Source organism: Odocoileus virginianus, chromosome 24, assembly GCF_023699985.2.
Source record: "Odocoileus virginianus isolate 20LAN1187 ecotype Illinois chromosome 24, Ovbor_1.2, whole genome shotgun sequence".
NCBI lineage: Eukaryota > Metazoa > Chordata > Mammalia > Artiodactyla > Cervidae > Odocoileus > Odocoileus virginianus.
In genome coordinates, this window is record NC_069697.1 from 17,225,042 (window position 1) to 17,244,319 (window position 19,278).

Genomic DNA, 19,278 nt, shown 5'->3' on the forward strand with positions numbered 1-19,278 from the left:
AGTAATTAGGGTTTGGTGCACTGCTCACTGGAGCTACCTCAGCTTCTCTGCCAGAGAATTCTGAGAAAAGGTTTGTTGTTTAAGTTTCAAAATTGCGTTTGAGGCCAACTCTTTGACTAGAGTGCATGTAGGGACAAGCAGCAGGCGCGTTCAGCAAATGGTGTTTGCGTTCACGCTCTCTCTCTCTGCACCTCAGATCCATGACAGGTTTATTTTTCAGAAGCCTAATAAAAAAATGATCTTAAGAAATGGAAAGTGGAGTTTTTAACTGCCAGAGGTCTGATTTTTATTTTTAGATATTAAGATGAGGGAGCTTCTAAGGAGGCTGTGAGGGATTCTTGGTCATGCCTCTTGCGGGTGGACAAGTTTATTTCCAGATTGAGAAATGTGACCCCGGCCAATTTTGAAGGCCCAGTGTGAGCCAAACAAAATCAACCCACAGTGTTAGTCCACTTGGAAGAAGGGCTATTGCCAGTACAAATCTAATGCTGTCTCTGACTGGCAATGAAATACATCTATAAACCAGTGAGTAACTCTATGATTTTTTTTTAACATTTCTAAAGTGGCCTTCCCTCCCTCAACTTCTTTGCAACATAGACCAGCTCCCTGGAGGATCCCAGCCAAGGAGGCCTGTTAGAATGAACTGGTTAGATGTTTCTGCCCAAAACCTTTCATGACTTTGGAAGAGCCAAGAAAGAAGGAGCTGTTATTTCTAGGATACAACCTTATTTACCTCATTTCAAGATAGAACTAATTGCGACAGTGGTTTTGAATAGCATGTCAGTGAACCTGGGACAACTAAAGGATAAAAGGCTACCTGTAGTTGTACCACACACCACCCCCCTCTCTCACCTATGCACGGCTATAATGTGTGCATGCCACCACACACATACACATACATCACACACTCAATGCACACAACACACACATGCCACATACAAATATATCATACAGACATACACACCAAGAGATACCACATACGTATACAAACACTCCCATGTCTGCAAATACCCACATATATACCACACACATCATATACACATACCCCCTCACAGGCATACACAGCACGTGCATACGCAGACTACACAAACACATAATGTATACACATACTATAGACAAATGCATATACATACAAATTACACACACCATTCTTTGCACACACCTGTTCTCATAATAAACCTGAACATGCAACACTTGCAAACACACACCACAGACATACATACACACTGCAAATAAAGTCACCACACAAACACTTAATCTACTCAGTAGCTGGTCTTGAAGAAGCACTAACTTCTTCCCTTTGATCACAGCACAGCTATTTTAATTCTTGTGTCTATGTGAAAGGTATGGCTGTCTCATTTGACCCTCTGCTTTGAGATACCAAAGGGAATGCTTGCCCTGTATATGCTGCTGGAGGAGGCAGGGCACCTGATGCTTCAGCCTGAAAGTTCTGGAATCAGCCTGCCACAGGGAAGCAGAGTCCACCTCCCTGCTGGGCAACTTACCAGGTGGGTATCCTTAAGTGAGTTATTTAACCCCTAAAAGTCACAGTTTTTCACCAGTCACTTGAAAGTATAGCTAGTCCATAGACTTGTAATGAGAGTTAAATTAGACAAAATGCTCAGACCAGTGGGCAAAAAGCCTGCCCTTAACATGTAGTAGGTACAATCAAGAGGGAACCTGGGTATCCTGCATGGCAGGCAGATTCTTTATCATCTGAACCTCCAGAGAAGCCCAGCTGTTATCCTACCACCTCCTAAATGTCAGGCTAATAATATCAACCCATTTCTAACAATATGGACTGAGTCTACTAAGAAACCACACAGTTTTAGAGTAATCTGGAGAAAAGACCCAAAGCGATCTTGATTGTGGAATTTGAGGTCCATTCTGGAGGAGATCCTTATAGTCAAAGCTATGGACTTTCTAGGAGTCATATACAGATGGCTATGAGAGTTGGATCATAAAGAAGGTTGAATGCTGAAGAATTGATGCTTTCAATTTGTGGTGCTAGAGAAGACTCTTGAGAGTCCCTTGGACAGCAAGATCAAACCAGTCAATCCTAAAGGAAATAAACCCTGAATATTCATTGGAAAGGACTGATGCTGAAGCTGAAGCTCCAATACTTTGGCCACCTGATGCAAAGAGCTGACTCATTGGAAAAGACCCTGATGCTGGGAAAGATTCAAGGCAAAAGGAGAAGAGGGCGACAGAGAATGGGATGATTGGATGGCATCGCCAGTTCAACGGATATGAACTTTGTTGAACTCGGAGATGGTGAGGGACAGGGAGGCCCGCTGTGATGCAGTCCATGGGGTTTCAAAGAGTCAGACACAACTTAGCAACTGAACAAAAACAACAACAGGAGGAGAGAGGGCCTTGCAGACAGCTTAAGTCCCCGAGTTGCCCCACTAAAACACAGCTTCCCAAGATTGTTCCGAAATGTGGAAGGAACTCAACAAGACAGTCAAGACTTTTTCCCAGTGTCACTTGCAAGAGAAATACGAAGAAAAATCTGTGAGAAGGAAAAAAAAAAAAAAACTGCAGAAAACACAGAAGGAGAAGAAGGAAGAAAGAGGGAGGGAGGGAGAGAGAGAGAAGAGGACCAGAGAGAGAGAGTACATTCCATCCCAAAAGCATTGCAAGGGAAACACAAGACCCCACTTATCTACACGTGCATTCAAACGATATGGGGAGAGGAGATGGTAGGTTCAGGAAGCCTAGATGCACAAGGCCAGATACCCTGGAAACATAGTAACAAAAATCCCTTCTTTCTCCTGTTTTCTTTATCCAGGCCAGTGGGGGAAATTCTCAGGAAATCAGGCCTATTAGTGGAGGAACTGAGAGACTCTTTCATAGATGTTCTAAAAGAAAGATCTATAAAGTGCTGCCAGAGGTCGTGGTAGAGCTTCATCTCTCTTTCCTTGCCCAATACAAACATTCCTCTTCTTCCACAGGCCGCAGACGCACAGGTCAGGTAGAGCCTTGGAAAAGGGGTAGGGGTGGTGCTAGGATTGCTAGGAAGGCCAGAAGGTGAGCTGGGGCGACCAGGGCCCCACCTCCCAGGAAAACCACCCTAATCAGTGGGATTCTGGGAATTGAGCACCTTCCCCAGCTCTGCAGATCATCTGATCTTTAATGCTTTCATATCATAGAAGAATGCTTCTTCTCAGTTCTGGAAAAGCCAGTGCTCTTCTTCTGTCCAAAGTCCACGAGTAAATAAGATGAGATGAGATGGTGATGATAGTTCCATGTTCATGGAAGAGAGGCACTGCTTTTTCAGGAGTCAGGAGAAAAATACCCTATGCTGCTGCTGCTGCTAAGTCGCTTCAGTCGTCTCCAACTCTGTGCGACCCCATAGACGGCAGCCCACCAGGCTCCCCTGTCCCTGGGATTCTCCAGGCAAGAACACTGGAGTGGGCTGCCATTTCCTTCTCCAATGCAGGAAAGTGAAAAGCGAAAGTGAAGTCGCTCAGTCGAGTCCGACTCTGCGACCCCGTGGACTGCAGCCCACCAGGCTCCTCCGTCCATGGGATTTTCCAGGCAAGAGTACTGCAGTGGGTTGCCATTGCCTTCCCCGAAAATACGCTATAGAAAACGCTATTTACAAATGATTAGAATGTGTGCATACATATACACAGGCAAACCGAGGATCCGTGAACAGGCTCAACCTTGTGGTCATGGGGTCTTAGAGCTGAAAGCCAGGAAGGTAAACTCACCTTTGGAATTGAGAAGAGTCTTTGTCTGGCTTTGCTTTGTCTTTATTTTGATCTGAGGTTGCCTCTCCTATCGCTTTCTTCCTGGACACAGTGTCTTATTATCTGTTGGAGACTGGGGAAAATTGTTCGTTCCATGTAAGGGTGATACACTCCCCTCCTTTTGTCTTTTTCAGGAAATTAGTAGCTCCTGTTCCATTAACTGGAGTGTTTTGCCTTATCTCATTCCTTTAAGTAAAGTGGGAATTTCAAGGCCATAATTTAGAATTATTCTGTGTAATTTATCCTAAGTGGATTCTCTTCTCATTGCGATGTTTATCTCTACCTTACTAAAGATTATTTTCAGGCTTACCTAAAGGCCCACGATTGTCCTCTCTTTGAAGCTGAAATCTTTAGAAAAATAATGAAATGTAACAGGTTTCTGAAGTAAACTCTATCCTTTTATAGCCAAATGGACTTCTTGTCATTTTAGAACCCAGTCTCTACATCCTTTTATACTTTATTTTACAGGTGACGTGGGAAGCTCTTTTAATCAGATGATACTTGCTCATTTTTCCAGAACAATTTTAACAGAAATTTGTTACTTTTAAAATTTTATTTTAAATTCGAGGCCTAAAAATAACATCCAGTCATTAGGCAGAAATTTCAATATACTCTTCTATCACATAAATACCAAAGGATGGTGTAAATAAATACTAAGGATGCAGGTTAATGTGGCAGCTTTTACAGTGTACCATTCCATTTCAAGAGAAAATTCATAGAACTAAAAGCTGGCTGATGCTTTCCTAGATTGCACCAGTTTCCCTAAGTGAGTTTTTCATGACTGGTATTTGTTCTGATTGGTCAGAACCTGTGTTATGCCAGTGGTCAAGTAATGTACCATCTAGTTCAATTGTAGTCCTATATTAAGAACAAGTCAGATCTCAAAGACATTAAATGATTTCATCAGAGTCATATAGACAGTAGATAGCCAAGACTAGGTCCTGTCATTGAACTCCACTTCAATACCCTTTTCACTAACTTGTATGGTCATCCAAAGATGTGTAATCACGAACTGTGCTCTAACAAGACTCCACTGTTTCAATAACTGAAAGGAGGCATTACAATTCAATATACTAGCTCAATTATTCGACAGCATGTCACAGTTCTCTGAAAATACATAGATTGTTACAGCTTATAATAAACACAAATATCTCTTCTCTGCCCATGGCATGATAGAAACCAAGGTCAGAAAAGTCCTTTCAGGGGCAGCAGAAGGAAAATTAAACTTGCCAGTTTCTCTAGATTCTAGTCTTGACTGTCACCAACAGTTCTGTGGCTTTGGATAAAGTCCTTAGTTTTTACATGGAATATTGGACATGTCTAAAAGAGAGGTGCTTCTGTTGAGCTTCTCAGGTGAGCGGTTGGACTACGTGGTGATTGAGATTGTTTTCGACACTGAAGTTCTATTATTTCCTGATCCGTTTACCAGGAAATCAGTGTAATACACTCTCTTTTATTGACCCTTTCAAGGAGTTTCATTTCCAGCACAGATGGCCCCAGTAGAATCCAACCCCATATGCAGAAAACCAACCAACAACCCCAAGTAAGCCATTGTTGCAAAGACAGCTAGCCATCAATCCATTCCATTTGCTTCTTTTTTCTGATAGCAAACCCCCCAACCCAAATTTTCAATGGGCTCAAGACCTTCCAACTACAAATGACAATTTCTAACCTCCATTGCAACTATGTGTGGCTTTGTGCCTAAGTTCTCACTATTGATATGTGGGCCATAAGTGATATATATAACTTGTAGGTTTTATTCTTAACTAGAAAGGAAATGCCTTCCATTTCCTCTTTTTCCCTTCCCCTGTCTGGAGGAGAGTTGTTATAACCAACATGGACACAGAAATGGAAGCTATATGTTAACCATAACAGGGTTAATATACCAGCTCTGTATCGCCTGCTTCTGGACATAAGAAAAAAATTAACTCTCACTGCATTTTGAGTCTTTGTTTTAGCAGCTTAGATGGTTCATCCAATGGTACAGCCATCAGTGAATGCTGCCATTGAATAAAATGCAGAATCCAAGCAGGATGCTTCAGCCTTGAATTATATTTAGCACTGACCTAGCCCACAGCATTAAGCTTCCATTTACAAAGAAATCATTTTAGTTATACAATGTTGTTTTTCAGTAGCTAAGACATGTCCAACTCTTTGCACCCCCATGGACTGTGACATGCCAGGCTTCCCTGTCCTTCTCTATCTCCTGGAGTTTGCTCAAACCCATGTCCATTGAGTCAGTGATGCTTTCTAGTCAACTCTTCCTTTGCCACACTCTCCTCCTTTTGCCACCAATCTTTCCCAGCATCAGGGTTTTTTCCAATGAGTTGGCTCTTTGCATCAGGTGGCCAAGATAATGGAGCTTCAATTTCAACATCAGTCCTTCCAGTGAATATTCAGGGTTGATTTCCTTTAGGATTGACTGGTTTGATCTCCTTGCTGTCCAAGGGACTCTCAAGAGTCTTCTCCAACACCACAGTTCTAAAGTATCAATTCTTTGGAGCTCAGCCTTCTTTATAGTCCAGCTCTCACAGCCATCTGAACATGACTACTGGAAAAACCGTAGCTTTGACTATACAGACCTTTTCAGCAAAGTGATGTCTCTGCTTTTTAATACACTTCCCAGGTTGGTGCTTCCTGGTGGCTTAGATGGTAAAGAATCTGCCAGAAATGTAACAGAATCAGGTTTGATCCCTGGGTCAGGAAGATCCTCTGGAGAAGGGCATGGCAACCCAATCTAATATCCTTGCCTGGAGAATTCCACGGAGAGAGGAGCCTGGTGGACTACAGTCCATGGGGTCACAAAGAGTCAGACACGACTGAGAGACTAACACTTCTATGTTGTCACAACTTTCCTTCCAAGAAGCAATAGTCTTTTAATTTCATGGCTGCAATAACTAACCACAATGATTTTTGAGCCCCCCAAAACAAAATCTGTCACTGCTTCTGCTTTTTCCCCCTCTATTTACCATTAAGTGATGGGACTGGATGCCATGATCTTAGTTTTTTGAATGTTGAGCCTGTAGCCAGCTTTTTCAGTCTCTTCTTTCATCTTCATCAAGAGGCTCTTTGGTTCCTCTTCACTTTCTGCCATTAGGGTGGTATCATCTGCATATCTGAGGCTGTTGATATGTCTTCTGGCAAGGTTGATTCCAGCTTTTGATTCATCCAGCCTGGCATTTCACATGATGTACTCTGCATATGAGTTAAATAAACAGGGTGACAATTTACAGCCCTGTTGTACTCCTTTACCAATTTTGAACCAGTCAGTTGTTCTGTGTTTAGCAGTGTCCTAGCCCACAGTATTAAGGTTTGATTTACAAAGAAATTGTTTTAATTATAAACTAAGACATCTCAAATTTCATAGTTCATAACACCTGCTGATTACTAAGGCCAATGATGTTTTTCATCTAATATATCCTGTAAAATATTGGTAGAATGAATCCTTATCCCCCATCCTTAACATACTATAGCCAATATGCTTTCAGAAAATGTCAATGCTGGAGAGGGTGTGGAGAAAAGGGAACCCTCTTACACTGCAGGTGGGAATGTAAACTAGTACAGCCACTATGGGAAACAGTGTGGAGATTTCTTAAAAAACTGGAAATAGAACTGCCATATGACCCAGTAATACCACTTCTGGGCATACACACTGAGGAAACCAGATCTGAAAGAGACACATGCACCCCAATGTTCATCGCAGCACTGTTTATAATAGCCAGGACATGGAAGCAACCTAGATGCCCATCAGCAGATGAATGGATAAGGAAGCTGTGGTACATATACACCATGGAATATTACTCAGCCGTTAAAAAGAATTCATTTGAATCAGTTCTAATGAGATGGATGAAACTGGAGCCCATTATACAGAGTGAAGTAAGCCAGAAAGATAAAGAACATTACAGCATACTAACACATATATATGGAATTTAGAAAGATGGTAATGATAACCCTATATGCAAAACAGAAAAAGAGACACAAATGTACAGAACACTTTTGGACGCTGTGGGGGAAGGCGAGGGTGGAATGTTTCGAAAGAACAGCATGTATATTATCTATAGTGAAACAGATCACCAGCCCAGGTGGGATGCATGAGACAAGTGCTTGGGCCTGGTGCACTGGGAAGACCCAGAGGAATCGGGTGGAGAGGGAGGTGGGAGGGGGGATCGGGATGGGAAATACATGTAACTCCATGGCTGATTCATGTCAATGTATGACAAAACCCACTGAAATGTTGTGAAGTAATTAGCCTCCAACTAATAAAAATAAATGAAAAGAAAAAAAAATAAATACTTTCACAGTACAGAAACCTAGTATAAACTATAGATATTGTATAAAATATAAGCCAACAAAGTAATCAGTATTGGGTTGTAACAGCCACCAGATTTTCTTTTGAAATGTGTTTCTTCAGATAAGAGATCTTTGTGAACCCTGAAATCCCTGGAACCCAAGGACCAGAAATTCCTAACCTTTCTGCCAGTGTACCAGCAGAATTATTTACGAAAATTTCACTTTATTTGTCAGTTCCCTACAATCTCTTCTTTAACACTAGGCTAAATCATAAATAATTATGTGAGCATGTAAAAGCAAGATCTGATATTTTATCAGCATCCAACCTGAGAATAAAGCTTAGTCATGGTAATTGTAGTAAATGCTGCAGTGTGGTTCATTCAAAAACCACCCCAGTCTCCTTCTAGCATGTCTTCCTGTGGAGGAAAGACTGGAAAGCTGAACCCCACGTTCCCCTAAGGATTCCGTATGGGACTCGCTTCTTCTCAGCCAACTCACTTGCTGTAGGCTACCTGACACCGCATATTAAATCTCTTTCTGTTTATACGGGCTAACCTCAATTCTATTTCTGTAACTAAGAACCCTGACTAGTACAGTGCTATTTTAATTCTCTCCTTCTTTAAGGATTGAAGGTGTAAGGAGGTTCATGGGACATATTTTTTACAGGTATTTTTTTATCATCGGCAATGTTAACATTAATTTGTTGAGGGAAAGAAAAGGATGCATTAGTCAGGAGCTAGTCTTGGGAGCTCTGAGTGCTAATCAGAAGTGCTAAATAGCTACTTTCTTATTCCAGACTTACTCACTAGCCATCTTCAAAGACACAGTCATTTTCACACCAATCTTGAAGTGGAAGCCAATGCTGGGAGACCAGAGAGCAACTGAGGTTCTGGATAGAGTGTTTTAGTAATTTAAATACACCTTTAGAGGTCAAAGGAGTGATCAACAAGAGTTAAAAACTCTCTAACAATCCTTAGAGGAACTGTCAAGCCTGCTTCATGTAGGTTTGTTTTTCTTGAAGTGTGATGCCCAACCAGCAACATTAGCATCACCTGGAAACTCCTTAGAAATGCAAATTCTCTTTTCATGTGTTTGTTAGCCATCTGTATGTCTTCCTTGGAGAAATGTCTGTTGAGTTCTTTGGCCCATTTTTTGATTGGGTCATTTATTTTTCTGGAGTTGAGCTGGAGGAGTTGCTTGTATATTTTTGAGATTAATCCTTTGTCTGTTGCATTATCAGAGAAATGCAAATCAAAACCACAATGAGGTACCATTATACGCCAGTCAGGATGGCTGCTATCCAAAAGTCTACAAGCAATAAATGCTGGAGAGGGTGTGGAGAAAAGGGAACCCTCTTACACTGTTGGTGGGAATGCAAATTAGTACAGCCACTATGGAAAACAGTGTGGAGATTTCTTAAAAAGCTGGAAATAGAACTGCCATATGACCCAGCAATCCCACTTCTGGGCATACACACCAAGGAAACCAGATCTGAAAGAGCCACATGCACCCCAATGTTCATCGCAGCACTGTTTATAATAGCCAGGACATGGAAGCAACCCAGATGCCCATCAGCAGACGAATGGATGAGGAAGCTGTGGTACATATACACCATGGAATATTACTCAGCCATTAAAAAGAATTCATTTGAATCACTTCTAATGAGATGGATGAAACTGGAGCCCATTATACAGAGCGAAGTAAGCCAGAAAGATAAAGACCATTACAGTATACTAACACATATATATGGACTTTAGAAAGATGGTAACGATAACCCTATATGCAAAACAGAAAAAGAGACTCAGATGTATGGAACAGACTTGTGGACTCTGGGAGAAGGCGAGGGTGGGATGTTTCAGGAGAACAGCATTGAAACATGTGTATTATCTAGGGTGAAACGGATAACCAACTCAGGTTGGGTACATGAGACAAGTGCTCGGGCCTGGTGCACTGGGAAGACCCAGAGGGATCGGGTGGAGAGGGAGGTGGGAGGGGGGACTGGGATGGGGAATACATGTAAATCCATGGCTAATTCATATCAATGTATAACAAAAACTACTGTAATGATGTAAAGTAATTAGCCTCCAACTAATAAAAATTAAAAAAAAAAAAAAAAAAAGAAATGCAAATTCTCACACCTACAAACCCGACTTGCTTAATCAGAAGCTCAGAATTGGGACTTCTCTAGTGGCCCAGGGGTTAAGAATATACCTGCCAAGGTAAGGAACACAGGTTCAATCCCTACTCCAGGAAGAGGTCTCAGGAACTAAGCTCGTGGGCCACAGCTACTGAGCCGATGCACTGAAAAGCCTGGGCTCTGCAGTGAGAGAAGCCCCCACTCTCTACAACTAAAGAAAGCTCATGCACAGCAGCAAAACCCCAGCACAGACGAAAGTAAATAAATATAAAAAAAATTTTAAAAGAACTCAGGGTTGAACCCAGGAATCTGTTTTAACCAGAAGATTCTAATATATGCTCAAGCCTGAGGACCACTAGTGTAGATCATCCAACCCTAACTGAGGTTAAATTGAGTTTAAGAAAAATAGTGGCAGGTCAGGAAAGAGAAAAGACAATTGAATAAGTAGCTCTTGGATTTAAAAGGAAGTTCATGTGAGAAATAGAATATAAATTTAATCCCTTTCCCATATAAAATGGAAAAAGCTCTACTAGAAAGAACATTGTGCTGGGAATTTGAATCAACGGGCTTGAATTTTGGATTTTTAATTAATAGGTAACTTTGAACTAGTCATTTATTTGAGTTTTCTAGAATTCCATTTTCTAATTTGTAAAATGAAATAATGGGATGAAATGTTCTCTAACATTCACAACTTCTGTCATCTCTCTGTTCTGAACAAAATTAACACTGTTATCCTTGATTAGCTTCCTATTACTTCCTGAGCATCATGACCTTCCCAGTATAAACCTGATGATAGAAAGTTCCTAGCATTCTATTCATATTTTTGTACTTGGGAGCAGTACCGGGAGGACGATTAACAAAGATACATGTAGTTCTCCACCCCAAGTCAATAGGCCAGGAGTATACTTCAGCTTAATTCAGGACTGATAAAATCCACTAGATATCTGAAAGGCCAATGCAATATTTAAAGTATACTGGAAATAACCAATATACTAGAAGTGTGTACAAATTACTTGTATGTGTCTTCTACATTATTGGTGATTTTGATTGAGTCAGGTAGTAATTACTCTTGCGAAAACCACAAATGACATCTGTTAGCAATGTAGAAACATTGCAACATTGACAGGAGGTTGCATCCACTCAGTAAACTTGGGAACCGTAGAGGGGAAAAGGTCCTCTGTGTAACGGAAGTTTTTTTGTAAGGAGGACTTGGCCTACATGTAGAGAAATAGAGGCTTCCCCGGTGGCTCAGTGGTAAAGAACTCACCTGCCAATGAAGGAGACACAGGTTCAATCCCTGGGTCGGGAAGATCCTCTGGATAAGAAAATGGCAACCCACTCCAGTATTCTTGCCTGGAGAATCCCGTGGACAGAGGAGCCTGGTGGGCTACAGTTCATAGGGTCAAAAGAGTCAGACTTGACTTAGCGACTAAACTACCACCAAAAATATAGAGACCAGGAATTAATCAGTTAATAAATTTGCTGAAGATGGAAATGCAAACACTTTGCAAAGCTATAAAGTAGTAAATTAATAAAGAGGGTAGAAAAAGTTTCAGCAAAAATATGTATTCCTTAGAGTTGAGACTAGATCTTCCTCCCCACTACCTTTCTTGGCAGATAATAAGTACTTAGTAAATTTGAGATTAAATGAAAGAATAAAGTTTGAGATTGAGAATAATTTTAACTCTTTGCATATAATCACCAAAAAAACCCACACTATTATAACTTTTTGGGTCAAGCAAGAGCAAGTTACTTTACTTTTAAAAACCCTAAACTATAGGATTTTCTTTCAAAGTTTTGCAAAGTCGGTGGGATGAGCATGAAAATTTCATGCAAGTTTCATTGTGTTGGGCCTTCTGAAATTACAAATATTCACTGCTTATTATTTTTAAAAATGGCATATTCAAATAATCCTTTTATTTTTTTCTTGTCTAGGAGACATGGGAGATCTTCCCAACCCGGGAGTCAAACCCAGGTCTCCCACATTGCAGGCAGATGCTTTACCATCTGAGCCACCAGGAAAGCTCAAGGAGACATTACCTACATTTAAAAAACTGATTAGTTCTCTCTTTGTAAACACTGAGTAACAAAGAGTTAATCATGACACTAGAAGGGGTGGCACCAACACCTATTATCAAGACAAGACTCCTCTCCCCTTAAACCATGTGACTGCCAATCATCTACAGGGGCAATTTCAGAACACAGATCTTCTTTTAAAAAATAAATGAAACATAATGTTGTTTCAGAGATATTAGAAGAAAATGCTTAGAAGAGAGTCTCAAAAATAGAAAGTTTTAAAATTAGATACTGGTGATGGTTGCATAATTCAGTGAATAGACTAAAAAATGATTGAATTGTACACTCAAAATTGAATTCATAGTATATCTATTACACTCCAAAATATTTCTTTTAATAGAAGAAGCTAGGCTACAGAGAATGGAAATACAAATGCTCTCTGTGGACCATTCTGCAGCGTACAAGGAGGAGGAGGAGGACATCATGCCAAACCCCAGACATCTGTCTGGTTGCTAGCCAACTTTCACAGTATCCTTGTGCAAAGATTGTGTGTCACAGTTCACACCCTTGCCAAGTCATGAAAATAAATATACATGCAGTATTAATAGCCTCTGGTATTTTCAGCATGATACTTGAATTCTGGAAAGGGATTCCCCGAACAGCCCTAAACTGAAGCATGGTGAAGACTGTCATCTTTGCAAAATGCCATCTGAGCCTTTGTGGGAAGGATCTTTCTCAGATCCTCTTGTCCAGTCAGCCTCAGATGGCTGGCTGTAGGACATAGGATAAATGCAGGGTTACTTTGAAGCAGTGATTCTTAACCTGGAGGAAGTAAAGGTCAAGAATCCCAGATGAAATGTGAGAAAACTCAGAAGAGTGTCAGTGTGCACAGACTCAATTTTATATACAACATCAAGGTCCCCAAGGGCCTTGGAATCCCTTCTATGGACTTCATTTAAGAATCCTTGGGCTATACTCTGTATAGCATGCCTTGCCGTCTATTAGAGTATTTCAGTGAAATTTAACACTGAAAACTAAATACTAGAATTTTAGAGATGCTCTAAAGAGTTCATCTTTAACTATCACAAATACAGGGGTCCTTAATTTCTTGACTAGAACCTACAACAGCTTCTAAAGGGAAGCAAATGACACCGGACAATGGAAGGAAGACCTCAGTAGACAGAAGTCATAATTACTTTATGTTTTCATGGTCTTTGGCTTCTCTCTGTGGATTTTTTCCCCCACTTATCACACACAATATTATTCTTTCCTTGTGTATTTTTGACATTGCATATCCAACAACATGTGTTACTTGCCCTGGACTGTGTTAAGTAAGAATCTCAAGACAAGGTTTTGTATGTATTTTTTAAAAATCATCTATTTATTTAGTGAGTTTTGGTTGTTCTAGGGCTTTTCTCTAGCTATGGCGAGAGGAGGCTAACCTCTACCTGTGGTGCATGGGATTCTCATTTGCAGTGGCATCTCCAGTTGTCGAGCACAAGCTCTAGGGTGCATGAGCTTCAGCAGTTGCGGCACGTGGGCTCAGTAGTTGGAGCTCCTGAGCCGTAGAGCCCAGTCTCAGTAGTTGTGGCGCATGAGTTTAGTTGCTCCAGGACTTGTGGGATCTTCCCAGATCAGAGATCAAACCCTGTCTCCTGCGTTGGCAGGTGGATTCTTTACCACTGAGCCACCGTTGAATCTATTTTTTAAACACTTCACAAAAAGCATATCTTTTTTTAAGGGATGAAATCAAAGGTGGCAAGAATTTATTAAGCATATATGTATTCTCAGCATCATGTTTAAATGCCATGGAGAGCACAAAGAAAAACTATACCACTTCATTTAGAGAACTCACTATCAACTGATGAATGAAAAGCAATGAAAGAATGAAAGGATAATCATTTCTAAGTATTCACATTCATAAACCATAAAAAATATTTCAAATAGAGAAGTGTTTTATATTTCACCATCTGACTTGCATATATTAAAAACTGAGGACTCTATGAGTATTGCACTGAAATACAAAAATTGGGGGGGTGTGGAGATATGTCAACATTGACCAAAATGCATTTGTTTCCTGGCACTCTGCCCAATTCCATGCTATAAAATATGTACTTAAAAAATTAAAAAGTCATAGCCTTTGTACAGAAGTTATCTACAATCCAAATTTCAGTTCAGTTCAGTCGCTCAATCATGTCCAGCTGTTTGCGACCCCATGGACTGCAGCACACCAGGCATCCCTGTCCATCAGCAACTCCCAGAGCCTGTTCAAACTCATGTCCATCGAGTCAGTGATGCCATTCAACCATCTCATCCTCTGTCGTCCCCTTCTCCTCCCGCCTTCAATCTTCCCCAGCATCAGGGTCTTTTCCAATGAATCGGTTCTTCCCATCAGGTGGTCAAAGTGTTGGAGTTTCAGCTTCAGCATCAGTCTTTCCGGTGAATATTCCGGATTGGTTTCCTTTAGGATTGACTGGTTGGAACTTCTTGCAGTCCAAGGGACTCTCAAGAGTCTTCTCCAACACCTCAGTTCAAAAGCATCAATTCTTCAGCACTCAGCTTTCTTTATGGTCTAACTCTTACATCCATACATGACTACTGGAAAAACCATAGCTTTGACAAGACGGACCTTTGTCAGTAAAGTAATGTCTCTGCTTTTTAATATGCAGTCTAGGTTGGTCATAGCTTTTCTTCCAAGGGGAAAGCATCTTTTAATTTCATGGCTACAGTCAGCATCTGCAGTGATTTTGGAGCCCAAGAAAATAATAGTCTCTCACTGTTTCCATTGTTTCCCCATCTATTTGCCATGAAGTGATGGAAGCGGGTGGGACAATCCAAATTTATCTTTCCCAGTTGATGAGAAAGAAAAAGTTGCTTTCCTTTTTGCCTACTGAAGCTTCAACAGGAAGTGTCAAGGGAGAAATCTGTCCCTGCAAGATTCTCAACCAGAGACAGAAGCATCTCCATCAAAAATATAACAAATAAGACTGTTTTCCTGAGATTTCTAACCTAATTAGCCAGATGAAAACATTTTTCAGATATTCCTTTGCTCATGTGTTTGGAGATGATAAAAAAAATGTTGAATGTATTTTCTGCTTTGCTATCTATGGAACACAGGCTGTGTCACTTGAGGCAAAAGGAGATTGACAAAAACAAATTTGCAGGTTGTTTAGAAAGACAACAGAGCTGGAATGGAAATGAAGGAGCCCAGACCAGTTCTCAGATTCCCAACCATTCTCATTTAATTTAAAATAATGTCTAATATTTTTTTATCCCTAAACCAAGTTAAGACTAAGTGGATGGTTACAGGAATGAATGAAGTTAATAGACTCAAACAGGATTTTATTGAAGAGTCATTTTATGTGATAACAACACAATCCTGAATCATAGTCAGTCAGTGATGTTACATGAAAGAGAGGCATCTTGAATCCAGTGTGCACTTGGCTCTTAGCTGCCAGCCCTGAACTGTCCCTATAATCAGGCCCATTTTAGCGTATTAGATATCACACAGTCACATTCCACAGAGAATAGTCTTGAATTATGTGTATGTGTTTTACTTTTTATTACAGATATAACATTCACATAGAAAAATACTTAAAATATACATATACTCTTTGACAATTATTTAAACAAACAATACAGTCCAGGTCAAGAAATAAAATACCATCAGCACCTCAGAAAACCTCTATGTATCACTCTCCCCCATAGATAAACGCTATCTTATTTGTGTTAATCATTGTCTTGCTTTTCTTTTTAGAGCTATTCTTTATGTGTATACATTCCTAAATAACAGAATTTGGTTTTGTCTGTTTTCGAATTTCACAGGAATAGACTCATAACAGAGGCATTTTTATGCCATTGGAGAAGGAAATGACAACCCACTCCAGTCTTCTTACCTGGGAATACTGGTGGGCTACAGTCCATGGAGTTGCAAAGAGTCAGACATGACTTAGTGACTAAACAACAACAGTGTGTGATAATGTCTTTGTTGAAACTTTCAGTTGTAACAACTTCCATAATTTCTAGCTGTTGCTTATAACTGTCTTTTGTTTATTTACATTACTGTTTAGTATTCTAGTTTATTTTTCCATCATGCATGGATTCTGGGGCACATGTGCAAGCATGTCTTTAAAGTATTCCTGGAATTTCTGAGCCATATGGTATATATATGTATTTTCAACTTTTCTTAATAACATTAGTAGCTTCCTTTCAATGTGATTCTTACCCCCTAATTTTAGCCAATCTGGTCAATAGATATCACCATTTCAATTTTTATTTTTCTAATTGCTAATGAGGTTTGTTGTTCATTGTTGAGATTAAGCACCTTTCTCTATGTCCACTGACCTCCACTATTTCTTAATTTAATAATAAACATCTCACTAACTGGGATTATCTTTGTTTACCACATTCACATACAGAAAGTAGCTTGACCATTTCTAGTCAATTTGGAACGATCTCATCTATGTGATTATGAAAATGTCATTATCAACTCTGCCTTAATTCTCATCCATCATTGAAACAGCCCGCAAAAGATGGAATTTTGTTAAATCTACTGCTTTGTGTTTTAAAGCAATATTTAAAATCTCAGCCTATATCTAGTCCTTAAGCCAATCATAGTGAAGTTGTGCAAGATAAAAGATGGAACTTGAGTTTTTTCTACCACAAAAAAGAAGCCTGTTTGGTACAGAAGTTGAGGACTTAAGATCCATCAATGCGGGGCATTATAATAAGCTACTGTTTATTGAATTGGTCTATTTTCTGACTGGAATTACAGACTTTGATATTTAGGGTAACACAAGGATTCTCTCTTCTAACTGAAAGAGCCCTAGAATTTCAGCATATGAGTAATATGCTATTATGTTTCTTACAGAGGCATTCTTTAACTATGCCTCTTACATACCCCAAGTGATGAAGGGCAAGCTACACTCTCAATGATAAAGAGCAGTTTCGGACTGAGTCTCTTTTCGGCAGAAAGGTAACCTGCTCTGCATAACCTTGCTGCGCAGAACAAAGAAACTCCCTCTGCCTGGCATTAATCTTTTAATCCTCTTGGATCATTGGTTTACTATCTTCTTCTATCTGTTTTTGCTGTCTTTCTATTGCAAATAAAAAAGAAAATCTGTTCATAAAAAACTGGAAAATGTTTTTATAAAGCACATTTTAACTGCCAATTTTGTTGGACATAAGCTTAAATGAAACTCTTCATTTTTTTCTCAAATTCCTTAATGTATATCCAGTTTCTGCTTCTTTTCTATTTTGTAATAAAAAAAAATTTCTGAGACTTATTTACAAAATAAGTATACTTCAGTGTGTGACTACAGAGAATACAAATAAATAGAAAACTATTCAAAATGCATAACTGCACAAACAGCAAAGAAAGCATTCAAGGCATACATCTTCCTGAGCCTTTTTGTTTATTTTGCTTTTTTACTCTCCTTTTCAGAATAAATATGAAACTTGCCAGCAAGCGTTAGATTCAGAATACAAAGGAAAAATAACCTGTGTGAAACGCTATGTATAAACAGCTAACCAACTGCCAATCAGATGAAAATAAAATCAATTGTTTAGGTGAAATGAATAACAAATTCAGTCAGTACAGCTGCTTTAATCTGGCCATTGCCTTAATATCTTCATGAAGCATATTAGAGAAGTAGAATTGCCTAAGTATGTTACCACATTTGCTCTTTATCAGAGGTGTCTGCATGGGGCAATTTTCCTAAATGGGTAACTGTTACTAGTTTTCTAAAAAATATTTCTAACAAGAAAACTTTTACTCAGTTTTATGTCACAATACATTAAAACATTCTCTTTCTATTGAAAAGCATTTTATGTTTACATGAGATAATGTATTCAATATAATATCCCTAATACCCAGCACAGGGGTAAATACTGGGTCAACACTCAGTGTTTGTTGAATAAGTAATGTGACCTGCAATTTACCTTGTGTATGCGTGTGTATGGCCTACAATTGATTTCATTTTGAAAGTTTAATTTGAAAATAAGGTATGCTTATCCTTTTTAAATACGGGCATATAAAATCTCCAGTTTAGGCAGGTTAAAGCTTTGTAGTCAAATGACTCTAAATGCAATGCAGTAGAATCCCTCAAACCCTTTCTCTCCAGCAGCCAGCATGAGCTTCAAAAATCCAACCAGTAAATCTTAAATTATGAAAACAAAGACTAAACACTTTTTAGAATTTGTTTGAGGGGATAAAAAGTCTTTATGACAACATCAGAGGAGGGTAAATATTGCATCCTACTTAGTTCCAATAGGGTATAAAGAAAGAACTTGGCCATTAACTCCACTCATAGTTGTTCAACAAATATGTTTTGAGAATCTATGTCAGGTACTGTGTCAAAAAAAAAATTTTTTTTTTAGTTAGAAAAAATAAGAAAAACAAAACCCCCAAGCCCCAAAAACTGTCTGTCAATCTTACACTTGTTTGGGGGTGTAGGGGAAAGGATGAAAACATCTAGTCCTGTGTTCAAATCTCATTTTTACCATGTATACAAATTATTTAAGATCCCAAAGCCTCAACTTTCTCACCTGTAAAGGTTAGGAACTGTTATACCATTTCTTAACTAGAAAGGTTACTAGAAGGATGAAACATTTCAGTGAACATATAGTAACAATCCCAAAGGAAATCAGTGCTGAATATTCATTGGAAGGACTGATGCTGATGCTGAAGTTCCAATACTTTGGCCCCTGACATGAAGAGCCAACTTACTGGAAAAAACCCTGATGCTGGGAAAGGATGATGAGGGCAGGAGGAGAAGGGGGCAACAGAGAATGAGCTGGTTGGAGGGGATCACCAACTCAATGGACATGAGTTTGAGCAAACTCCAGGAGATAGTGAAGAACAGGGAAGCCTGGTGTGCTGCAGACCATGGGGTCACAAAGAGCCAGACACAACTTAATGAATGAACAGCAATTCCTGGTAGACCATGACATAGGTTAGCTCTTGTCAACTATTCCCCCTTCTCCTGCAAACAATAAGTGAATCTCAGTGAGACATGAGAAAGGTCAAGATATTTACATATTTATGACATAACTAATTATTTTGAGGTCCCCCCAAATCAG

The 19,278-nt window shown here is 39.6% G+C and overlaps 1 long non-coding RNA gene across 2 annotated transcripts; it reads left to right on the forward strand.

Moving 5' to 3' along the window:
• Positions 1–444: 444 nt before the first annotated feature.
• Positions 445–17,325, forward strand: LOC110131595 (uncharacterized). Of its 2 annotated transcripts, none has more exons than XR_002312230.2 (3): positions 445–525; positions 1,345–1,508; positions 16,024–17,325. It is a non-coding gene; the product is annotated as an uncharacterized lncRNA (long non-coding RNA). The 2 variants fall into 2 exon arrangements; XR_002312231.2 differs by lacking the exon at positions 16,024–17,325 and adding an exon at positions 12,118–12,805.
• The last annotated feature ends 1,953 nt before the right edge of the window (positions 17,326–19,278 follow it).